The 12,618-nt window shown below is 40.0% G+C and overlaps 1 protein-coding gene across 11 annotated transcripts in view; it reads right to left on the minus strand.

Moving 5' to 3' along the window:
• The window catches only part of RNF113A (ring finger protein 113A), a 511,139-nt gene that overhangs the window by 105,165 nt on the left and 393,356 nt on the right, over window positions 1-12,618 (minus strand). The window lies entirely within an intron of this gene.

Genomic DNA, 12,618 nt, shown 5'->3' on the forward strand with positions numbered 1-12,618 from the left:
TTCCCGTGTTTTCAGTGTGACATGCAAACAAATCATTGCTAGACACTTGCTGTCAAGCATTAAAAATTTTTTTTTAATGTTTTTAATGTTTGTTTATTTTTGAGGGAGACAGAGTATGAACAGGGGAGAGGCAGAGAGATGGGCAGAATCCAAAGCAGGCTCCAGGCTCTGAGCTGTCAGCACAGAGCCCAACATGGGGCTTGAACCCACAAACCATGAGATCATGACCTGAGCCAAAGTCGGCTGCTTAACCGATAGAGCCACCCAGGTGTCCCATCAAGCATTTTTAAGGAGCTTTTCCCACTATGTTTTCTTATAGGAGTTTTATAGTTTCAAGTCTTACAGTTAAGACTTTACCCTTTTGAGTTGATTTTGTGTATGATATAAGATAAGGGTCCAATTTCATTCTTTTGCATGTGGATATCCAGTTTCCCAACACCATTTACTAGAGCCTATCCTTTGCCCGTTGTGTATTCTTAGTGCCTCTGTTGAAGATTAGTTGACCATATATGCATGGGTTTATTTCTGGATGTTGTCTTACACTCCATTGGTCTATGTGTCTATATTTATATACCAGTACCATACTGTTTTCATTACTGTAGCTTTGTAATATAATTTGAAATAAAGAAATTTGACACCTCCAGCTCTGTTCTTGCTCAAGATTGCTTTAGCTATTTGGGATCTTTTGTAGTTTCATATGAAGTTCAGGATTATTTTTTCTATTTCAGAGAAAATGTCACTGGAATTTTGATAGAGATTGCTTTGGGTAGTATGGACATTTTACCAACATTAACTCTTCTGATCCATGAACACAGGATATCTTTCCATTTATTTGTGTATTTTTCAGTTTCTTTCATCAACTTTTTATATATACAGATCTTTCACTTCCTTAAATTTTCCTATTCTTTTTGATGCTGTTGTAAAAGAAATTGTTTTATTTTTTCTTTTCTTTTTTCTGTTTTTCTTTTAGAGAGAGAACATGTAAGCAGGGGAGAGGGGAGCATGATTGAGCATGGAGCCTGATGCAGGGCTCGATCCCACAACCCTGAGATCATGACCTGAGCTGAAATCAAGAGTTGGACACTCAACCGAGCCACCCAGGCACTCCAAAAGCAATTGTTTTCTTAATTATTTTGGGGGGGATATTTTGTTGTTAGTGTACAGAGATGCCACTCACTGACTTCTGTATGTTGATTTTATATCCTGCAACTTTTCTGAATTCATTTGTTAGTTCTAACAGTTTTTTGGTGAAGTCTCTAGGATTTTCTGCAAACAGAGACAATTTTACTCTTCATTTCCAAATTGGACATCTTTTTTTCCCCCTCCCTAACTAATTGATCCTGTTAGTCTTCCAGTACCATGTGGAATAGAAGTGGTAAGAGTAGGCCACTCTTCTGAGCTGAGTGGTACCTTGTTCTTCATCTTGGAGGTAAAGCCTTCAGCTCTTGTCCACTGACTATGATGCTAGCAGTGGGCTTGTCTTATATTTTCTTTATTACATTGAGGACATCGCTTTTATACCCAAATCACCAAGAGTATTTATTATGAAAGAATACTGCATTGTGTCAAATGCTTTTTATGTACATACTGAGATGACTGTATGATTTTTATCCTTCATTCTGTTAATATGGTGTATTCCATTTATCAATTTGCATATGTTGAGCCATCTTTATATCCCATGGATAAATCCCACTTGAATCATGGTGTATGATCCATTTAATGTGCTATTGAAGGCATTTTGCTGGTATTTTGTTGAGGATTTTTACATCTATATTTATCAGTCATACTGGCCTATAGTTTGTTTGTTTCTTTGTTTTTATAGTGTCCACACCTTTTGTTCTGTCTTTGAGGGGAAGTCCTAAGACTGTATGCCTTCTTTTAATCCTGCAAAGCCATACTGGTTCCAAGAGACTCTGAAGGGTAGTTCCCTGAATTGTTCAAGTTTATGTGCCTTCTCCTGTCCCAGAGAGTTGGTCCAACTTTCTGTACATGCTCACAAGCCATCTATAAAGGCTTGCTCTCACTGTCTGCAGGGGCACACCTGGGGAGCCAACCTTGGGAGGTGGGTAAAACATGCAGAGCATTAGGGGTGACTGTGAGCCAGCTGGGAGGGAGGTCCACTGATGCTAGTCCCAAGCAGCTGTGGGCAGCTTCCTGATAGCATCCACAAAGCAGGTTAGTAAGATCCATGGTCCTTTGGTGAGTTCTGAGTCCTGGTGGCCCCTCCCAACCCTTTAGCTATTCCCACTGCCTAAGTATTCTGGGTGGGGCAAGAAAAAAAGGGTCTCTTGGGCAGAATCCTGCCTGGCTAGAGAAGCTGGGCATTCATTCACTATGCTCTCATTTTGCCCTGTGGTAGAAATCAAAGGTTAAGGGAATTTGTCTTGGCACTGAACTGTGGTGCTTTGGAGATGGGGTAGCAAGAATAAAGTGAAACTTTATCTTCTCTTTATCTTTTCTTCTTAACATCCTCAATGCATCTATCTTGGATTTTTTGCTCCAGTTCTTCCCCTAGACTACTGGACTCCCACAAAAGTAGTCTCTTCTGTAGATGACTGTCAAAATCTATGTTCTAGAAAACTCCTATTCTACCGTCTGCTAATTTACATTTTAAAAGTTCCCCCAAATGCTGTTATGGAGAATAAACTATAACAGGGGAAGAGGGAGAATAGCAAGACCAGTTGAGAGATTATTCTAGCGGGCCCTATGAGATACATGGCAACGGGACAAGAGTAGAAAAGTCTCAGAGGCTTAGTTGTCTCTTAATTTCCTCCTACTCCAATATTCTGCTTCATCTGAATTCTGACTCTCTACCTAGCGTCCATCTCCTGTGACAATCTTCTCACCACTCTAGGTTGACCCTGTTGTGGAATTCAGGCCCAAATCCTTTTAATTCTTCTACCAAGTGACAACCAACACAAGGAGCAATGTATAGCTGACTCTACTGAAGTCCAGTGGTACCTCATGGCGCTTATGTTCCAGCACTGAATAGTGCAGCAATATTTAAAATGTAATATCAAATTGCTATTATGAAAATTCCTAGCCAATAACCCCTGCCAGCCCCAATATCCAACATGTTGCTATGCACCCTCTCTCCCTTGATCTCCTTGCAGCTCAATGCTTCCAAATTTTCTGTGTCCCTCATTGCCTCTCTCAGGCTGCTCATACTAAAAAGTTTCCACATATTTTCACATACGAGCAACTCAGCATCCCCTTATTTTGCATCCTTCCTCTACACCCTGACTTGGGGCCTAACTTTTCATAGCCAAAATATCCCATCAAGGTGTTTTGCCAAACAACATCAATAGCAGCTACATTTTCCTAAACGGGACACTTAGATGTTTTCATACCTCTCCGATATTTGGTTGGATGGTTAGAAAACAAAGGTAGAAATGGGTTGGAAAGGACTCCAGAAGCCGATTCAGAGCATGTACCACTCCTTAAAGATGGAGACAGTAATGTTGTAAAGAAGCTATATGCAAAACAGTTCCAGCAATAATATTTCCTGGCCAATATATACTTTCAGTATTTGGTGTTTGTTATTACCCAGGGAACATAAAAGCCCCTATGGACATGAAAATCATGATAATTCCACTTCTCCCATCCCCTAACCTCCATACCTTTTGGCAGTCTCATACATTCTAGTCACTGTAAACTCAATTTTCCGGAAAATTTCAAGAAAACTAGTTTACTACCCTCTTCAACCATTTATATTAATTTTGGCTTATTGTATTAAGAGTCTAGGTACCTTTGAGTGTTCAGACTCTGTTAACGATGTCACAGTTCAGAAGTATAAGAATGATTGCAGAAAAATTAATTTCTGATTCATGTAGCAATAAATTGAGGCATGTTGACTCGAGCATTAGTTTTTCTAAGAACTTTTGCTGCCAGATTTTATTTACAGAATGTCATCATTTTCCAAAACATTATCGTTTCTTTTTCCAGATCATGCCTTCTGACTAGAACAGGTAATTTGGGGAGGATTTATACATAATGATAGCCTGAATCCCTTCATTTATAAAATTGCACAGTACTTGGCTCATTAATAGCTGTTGAAAATGCTAGTCTAGTAAAATTATAAGAAGAGCTTTTTACCTGGGGAATTTAATTGCTGAAACCAAGTTGGACCCATTCCCAAACATTATCTGAGACAAACAATCAATCCTGATGCTGGGTGTTCCTCAAGGCAGACATTGGGAAGGCACTGCCCTGACTGGACAGGCAATTTGGTATTACAAATTTACCATCTCAGGGCTCTGCTTTACTCAGTGGATTTGGAGAAATCATCAACGTGTTTATTCAACTCCATTTGGGCAAGGAGAAATTCCATTGAGGGCACTAACAAGATCCTGAAAGGCAATAAAATGTACATAATATAATCCTACTTTAAAGGATTTAAGCATCTGTCAATGCCCCAGGGATGACACTGGATTTTCATTATTAAGTATACAGTAAAGTTGTGAGCTGGAAATAAAAGATGAAATGAATGCCAAGTAAACACTTCTCTACAGTTACAGATCTTATAGCCATCTATGTTGTTTTTTTCTCTCACCTTAGGCCTTGGTTTGAGACCTGGTGGAAGAAATATTCTGTATTGTGTAAAAGAATGCAGAAGGAAAGCTGCTGATTTACCTAACATCTTTTCCTACAGTCTGAGGTAGAGCACAGTCAGATTTCAGGGCATAAGAATAGAGTGTTATGGCCCAGATTGGACTTTAATTTCCTCTCTACAATTGTGCATTCATGGGTGTGTGTGTGTGTGTGTGTGTGTGTGTGTGTAGAGTTCTCAAATTATTTCCAATAACCAGGCTGATTATTAGAATCACTTGAGGAGCTTTTAAAAATACAGACACCTGGGGCGCCTGAGTGGTTCTGTCAGTTAAGCATTCAACTCTTGATTTTGGTTCAGGTCATGATCTAATGGTTCATGGGATGGAGTCCCGCATCAGGTTCTGTGCTGATAGTGCAGAGCCTGCTTGGATTCTCTTTGCCCCTCCCCTGATCTCTTTCTCTCAATAAATAAATAAATAAATAAACATTTAAAAAAATACAGATGCCCAAACTTACCCACCCTGAGACCCAGGAAGCTATACTTGTAAAACAGGTGTTTATCCAGGTGAGTCTAATCATCAGCCAGGTTTAGAACCACTGTTCTATCCATTACTCACCTCCATTTCTCACCTCCCCCTCACCACTTCTCTGCTGGTTCTAGTCCAGTGATTTAGTTTCTCAAAGTTTCCATTTTCTTGTTTCCTTTATATTGTGATGTACATTTGATCCATACAAACTATTTCTTTCTTGGCCTTTACAAAGGTACTCATCTTTCCATGTGCAACTATTATTCTTCTAGCTTCTAAATATTTGCAATAGTTAGGTAAGTGCATAGCTAGGTAAATTGATGTCCTTTAGCTCCTGGGACACTTTGACTGCAAACTGGTCAAGCACTGCCCAGTGATCCAAAGACAGGCTCACAAATCTTTATCTGAACTGATTCTGAGGCAAACGCAGAGACTGTCGGAGTTTGGGGCAACACCCTAAATACTGTCAGTGGCTCCAGCATCTTGAAACAAACAAATTTTTTATTTTGAGGTCAAGTTTGGCAAAGAAATGTTCCCTTGTTTAAAGAAGAGAAAGGACTTAAAATGGATTACATACAACTTTAAAGTACATGTTCTTACAAAACAATAGCTTCATGAGCTAACTCTAAATCTTAGTTACAAATGAATCAGAAACATATGGTTCCAACTTTTCTCTACATACAAAAGAGGCTAAAACTTCAGGGGAAAGGAACTAGAGACAAACACGAAGTTGATTTTCCAAAGGCCTAGATGCTGAGCAATGGTTTAGAACACTTTCTGAAAACTCTAAGCTACTAAGTTTAATCAACTGTTTTTTTTAGCTTACCTATCAGAATCTACAGATACCTAACAAGAATCAGTGTTAAATGGAAGTTTCTAACAAATTCTAACCAGAAGTAGTTTTCAAACTACAATCTAGTTATTGAAAATTTGCTAAGGACAGGATGTAAAAAAGATGGAGACACACTCAAAAAATCCAAAGCTGGCATCCAACAACTTTCAAGTATTTTTTAATAAAAAGAGAGTACTTCAAATTGAATGATAGTTGAACAAATCAATTGTTGCTGAAGAATTTTTCCCTAATTAAGTCCTGATGGCTTTACAATGCGGTAAAGAATGTACTGGGCTTTTGACAACTCCTTCCATTCCCAGTGAAAAGGGAAGACAGCCCAGAAAATCACTTAGGAAGACCCGGACAACAGATGGTACACCAGAATTGAACAATGATCTCAATAAGTTAGGCCTCAGAAACATGATGATGCATTCTGCAGCTGGATATCATAAAACTTGGGTACCAGTGGTGCACTGCTATGACCACTAAAATTATGTTCTTTTAGAGTCACAGGCCAGTGTGTATGACTAGTCAAAGCCCAATCACAAGCTGTACAAAACTGTGGGAAGCATCTGGGGCCTGCAAGGAAGCAAAGCTCCCTACATTTTCTACAGTATGGCCATTACCTTATGCAATTCAAAATCCCTCTGCCTCAATTGCCTGTGGAGTGATGGCAACACCATCTATTCCATCTATCTCAACCAAGAACCCAAAATGAAATAAGAAATTGCTTTTAAGTATACACTATAGCCAAATAAGCTGGTATTTTGTGAAAAGAAATGGACACATTTTAGAGGTTGTGTTTTTAACCCACTGTGCTAGGTTAAAGACAGCTGCAAATTCTTTGACCCTCCTCCCATTAAGAAGAAGGGTCTATGGCCTCTCCTCTTAAAACTGGGCAGGCTCTGTGACTGCTTGACCAATAGAATATGGTGGAAGTTTCCAGGTCAAGGGTGTTAAGGATAGATTCCACTTTCTGAAACTTGAAATACTCTTGGAACCCAGCCTCTACATAGTGAGGAAACTCGAGCAGCCCCATTATAAGACCTATATGGAGAGAAATGTAGCCTCCAGCCAGCAGCCTTGGTTGAGCTCCTAGGTAACTGCTAACAGAGCTTGCTAGTCATGTGAGGGAGCCATCTTGGAAGACAATCCTCCAATTTCTAATTGAGATGCCCCAAGTGATGCCACTGAGCTCTGCCCAAATTACAGATATAAGCAAAATAAATGGTGGTAGTTATTGTTTAAAGCCACTAAATTTTACATTGATTGGTTGTTCAACAACAGATCACTAGAATACCCACTATCTTGTATAATGATATATAATATAATAACATTATGCTATGTACAATAACAATTACATAATTGTTATTATATCATAGTTATTACCAACAGGAATAATAAGTTTCACTTATTAAACACTATGTTCCAGGTATTATTTTATGTGCTTTACCTATATACTTTGATCAATTTTAACTATTTGTTTGCTTATCTATTCATTGTCTATCTTACCCAGTAGACTATAATCTCCAAGACAGAAGGGACTATGTTTTATTCACCAGAGTATACCAAGAATCTAGCACAATGTCTGGCATATTAAAATGGACATGTTAGATTATTCTGCTACTAACTTGCTTTTATTTATTTTTTTTTAACATTTATTCATTTTTGAAAGAGAGAGGCAGAGTGCGAATGGGGAAGGGGCAGAGAGAGAGGGAGACACAGAATTTGAAGCAGGCTCCAGGCTCCAAGCAGTCAGCAAGGAGCCCGACGCGGGGCTCAAACTCACAGACCGCAAGATCATGACCTGAGCCAAAGTCGGCCGTACAACCGACTGAGCCACACAGGCGCCCCTAACTTGCTTTTATATACTAAAATTTCATCAGATTTTTTTTTTCATCACAGGAGAATCAACACAAACCTGTAGGTCCATAAAAGGAGCTAGAGATTAAGAGAAGGAGAGAGTTCTCAACAACCTGAATGAACAAGATGACATTTGCAAAGTCTTTGGAAAGTGTAGTTATTAAGGCTGTGTCTAGGTAGGAACCAATTGGCAAAACTGCCTTAATAGGTTTGCTACCTGGTTTTTAGTGACTGTTCAGAACACTCTAACCATTTATGCACATGGGTGGTATTACTGGGGAGCTTATACTTCTGGGTACCAAATTCTGCAGCACTTGAAATAGAACGCACCAGTCAAGTGGTACCATCTAGTTCTTCACCCTCATCCAGGTCCCAAAGAGACAGCCAAGAGATGGGTATGACCTGTACCAGACTCAAGGGTAGGATGAGATTTGCCAGACAGGGGCCTGGCACTCATTACCACATTGCTATTTCAGATAATTGATCAGAATGACTGGAGGTAGCAGTCTTCTCAAAAGTGTTGCCACCACCTGGAATGATCTAAATACCCTGGGTGGGATCATAACTTCACATTTGTCATATCAAAGAGGACACAATCAGCTTGTCAAGCAGCTAAATGGTGTGAGAAGAATGGAACAACAGCTAGCATTGCTAAAAAGACCTGAAGTCACTGGTACTTGGGCTAGCACAAGTGCTAAGAGTGAAGCTGATATGGAAATAGATAGTTTAAAACATGTAAGATGAATAATAAATAACAAACAGAACAGGACCTTCAAATGGTGGATGTTCAGGCTGTACTGATAGAGGTCATATTGCATGCAACCCCATGTGCCCCTAGGCCTTAGGAAATCAGAAGCCTAGAAGGACAGAGGAAGAGGAGCAGAGGCTGTTTTTGAGCAGAGGCATAATATATGTTAAAGCTGCTATCTGCTCGCTCAAGTCACTGACTGATGTGGTCAATGACTATGTGTCCATATGTAAGTCCATCTGGCCGATGCGATGTGCCAAGAGTGTGCAGCACCAGTGATGAGCAGGGATCCCACCCAATCCACAGCCTTCCAAAGGGCCCCAGAGGGCAACACTTGGGGCCTTGCTGCTCTAGATATTTTGCCAAAAGAAGCATCCAAATGTTAACACTGTTGGGGAACATGAATGAGCAAGCCAAACATACAAAGGCAGCCTGCGGTAGAGGAAAGCCATAAGACTAGGCTAGAAAAGTCACTATTCTGTCCATCAGGCAGGACGAGGCAATACAAGTTCCATTGAGGACTGGGTTACAGCAGAAAGAATCTAGTAACTAGTTAAGGTTGGAGGCATATTTCCCTAGGTGACCTCCAAATAGATGTTGAAAAAGGCAGCTAACGATAGGCTGTGTATAAAGTGTATGTCAATTTTCATTATTTTGATAAACCCACATTGTGCAGCTGGTAGATCATAAATCTCTGGTTTACATTGGGCTATTATTTAATTAGGCTAACCCTTAATGACTCATGGTATTTTGTCATTTTAATTATTCTTTATTTTTCTCACATCTAATTGGTAAATCACTGCTTATCAGAGTTTATGGTCTCTTTATTGTCCCATCTTCTAGCCGCTGTCCAAGGTGATGTGAACTCCTGGCTATTGACTTTCCTCAGTCTTCAATGGAGCTTGTCATGGAAAATTGAGTTTTTGATAAATCAACAGCCTATGTGCAATGCTTCTTCCTTGGTGTAACTTGAAGGAATTTGGGAACTGTCTCTAGTTTGGGCCTGGAGTCACACTGCAGCTTGAGATCCTGTCATTTACATCAAGCTCAAAAATATACATCTTAAAACCCTGCAGTATTTCTTGGACTTTGATGGTATCTGCAAGCATGATGAAAAGGGTTTTCACCACCAGATTTTAAATGTTTGGCTTTTTTTCTTTTTAATCACAGACTTCTTTTGTCTAAAACAAGTTCAGGCAGTAGGAAGGAGTGAAGAAGGTTCGGATTTATTCACATGGTATTTTCTCAGAAGAGTCTCTTCTTAAAGAAGCAATTATTAAGCCATCTACATTAGACCCATGCAAATGAAAAGATCAGAGTTAATTAATCTTGTCCTGAGTAAGAGAAGTGACGAATAGCAATTAAATATTTTGTGTTCCTCAAGGAATTTGCTTGCTTACTTACTCCTTATTTCTCAAGGGAGGGAGTTACTCTAATAATATGGAAAATGCTTGGTGGAGAGTGCTGAAGCTAGTGACTCATATATCCTGATTATCTTTCTTCAGCATCGCACAGGAAAAATAATGGGAGTTTTTGGTGTCACACAGACGTAGCTTCTAATTTCAGTTCTACCATTTGCTGGCTACGGATAATTTATATAAACTCCTCATGTGTAAAGCAGAGCTAACGGGGCCAACCTTCCCCCCAATGATGGCAAGGCAGTCACCTGTTTCTCTGTGGGCCAGAGCTAATGTGAAAAGAAGGCTCCTCCGAGAGTGTAACTTGAACCCAAAGAGGTTTATTCGAGAAAAATAGAAAACAAATTATATATATTTTTTTAATTTTTTAAAAATCTTTTTATTCATTTTTGAGAGAGATACACAGCACAAGCAGGGGAGGGGCAGAGAGACAGGGAGACACAGAATCTGAAGGAGGTTCCAGTCTCTGAGCTGTCAGCACAGAGCCCAATGGCGGAGCTCGAACTCATGAACTGCGAGATCATGATCTGAGCCAAAGTTGGATGCTTAACTGACTGAGCCACCCAGGTGTCCCTATTTCTTTTTTCTAATTATTTATTTTTGAAAGAGAGAGAGAGTGAGAGTGAGAGACAGTGTGTGTGTGTGTGTGTGTGTGTGTGTGTGTGTGTGTGAGAGAGAGAGAGAGAGAGAGAGAGAGAGAGAGAGAGAGATGCTAGTGGGGGAGGGGCAGAGAGAGAGGGAGACAGAAGATCCAAAGCAGACTCTGTGCTGACAGCAGAAAGCCCGATACGGGGCTCAAACTCAGGACCCTTGAGATCATGACCTGAGATGAAATCGGATGCTTAACTGACTGAGCCACCCAGGCCCCCCAACAAATTGTATTTCTGATATCACATTGTCTTTCACTTTATTTTATAAAGTACTTTGAGACTATGTCTATATCCTAGAATGTTTGCATTTATTCAGATAAACAAAACTATATCAAATAGTAATAATAATATAATAATAATAATAATAATAGATATTATTTTGATGGAGGAAAGTAGGAAGAAAATACTGTTTTGGTTAAATGACTTGAAGTCATTGGTTGATTGCCTTCCTCACTATTCTGTTGATCTCTGAGGCACCATTAGACTTAACAACTAATGTCTCTATCAAGGAAAATAATCAACAAGTATATTAATTAGGCATTGCTTACACTTTTACTGCAAGTCTAATGATTTGTTGATTTTAAGTTAGATGTCTATCTTCAGTAAAGTCATTAATACTCTAAGTGAATTTGTGCTTGAAATTCCATAAGTATTTAGGAATTACACACATTTTGCTTTTTACTGTGGGACCCTTAGGCTATGAACATTTTCCTATTGCAGACCTCTAAAACTACAAACAAAACTCTTTAGGCATTTGTTAATAAATGTCTCTCCTTCACAACTGAAAATGGAAATGAAACAAACACAGAAGTGCAAGGGATGGAACCATCAACCACACCCTATGTGAATTAACTTGTCTTGGCTGTTGGTACACGCCAATGTCTTCTGCAGCTGGCCACAAATTAGCATAGCCAGTACCTAATGTGTAATTGACATTGACATTCACTATTCAGTCTTTTTTAATGTTTATTTATTTATTTGTTTTGAGAGAGAGAGAGTGTGTGTGTGTGCCTGTGTGCATGGGTGCATGCAAGCAGGACAAAAGTAGAGAGAAAGGGACAGAGAGAATACTGAGCAGGCTCTGCATAGTCAGCACAGAGCAGGATGCAGGTCTTGATCTCACGAACCATGCGATCATGACCTGAGCCAAAATCAAGAGTCGGATGCTTAACCAACTGAAGCAACCCAGGCACCCCTCACTATTCAGTTTTTACCAGATACCAGAAGATGTGGGGCCCATCCCTTCCCAGGCCTCATCATCCAATGAGTGTACAATATTGCTTTTATAACAACAGCACATATCGTAAGCCTCTGAGCCCTATGCAGAAGCTCCCTTCCAAGTGACTTCTTCTAGGGATCTTGGTGGTGGTGTCATGGTGATGATCACAGCTTTGCTCTGATGCCCACTGCTCTTGCAGTCTTTGGCTTTAGGGACCACCGACAGACCCAGGACCATCGTCTGTAAAGCCAGTGATCCTCCCTTGGACTTCTGACCTCTAGGCAGCTTCATCCATTGTAGCTGATAGAATAAAGCTCCTTTAGCTCCTTCTGATCAGCTTTTTCATAGGACTTTCTCAGAGAAGAATTGTCCAGATGTTATGGGGAGGGGAAAAGGGAAGAGGGAGTCATAGGAGTTGATGAAGTACAGCTTCACTCCATACCTAGGACCCATGCTCTCTCTTCAACTCAGTTTATGTTCATCACCTGGTCCCTAGAGCACCTGCTGCTTCCTCTGGCAGAAGGGGTGCATCACTGTTTTACCTCCTAAGCAGACTTCCTTCAGCAACTATTAGAGCATCACACAAGTCTGTGGACCCAATTCAAATACTTCCTAAGAGGTACCACATGCTAGTCAAGGGTCTACCAGGACATAAATCTCAGTGCTCCATAATATTTCTTGAAAGTTGATAAATTCCCAGAACATCCAGAGGCCAGTAGGTTCTACGTCTGACAGGATTAGAGTTCAGCATAACAGCCTGGACTTACCTCAACATGTTTAGTTGCTGTGAGCTTTTGTTACCAACTTTAT

This window comes from Panthera leo, chromosome A3 (assembly GCF_018350215.1).
Source record: "Panthera leo isolate Ple1 chromosome A3, P.leo_Ple1_pat1.1, whole genome shotgun sequence".
Taxonomy (NCBI): Eukaryota; Metazoa; Chordata; class Mammalia; order Carnivora; family Felidae; genus Panthera; species Panthera leo.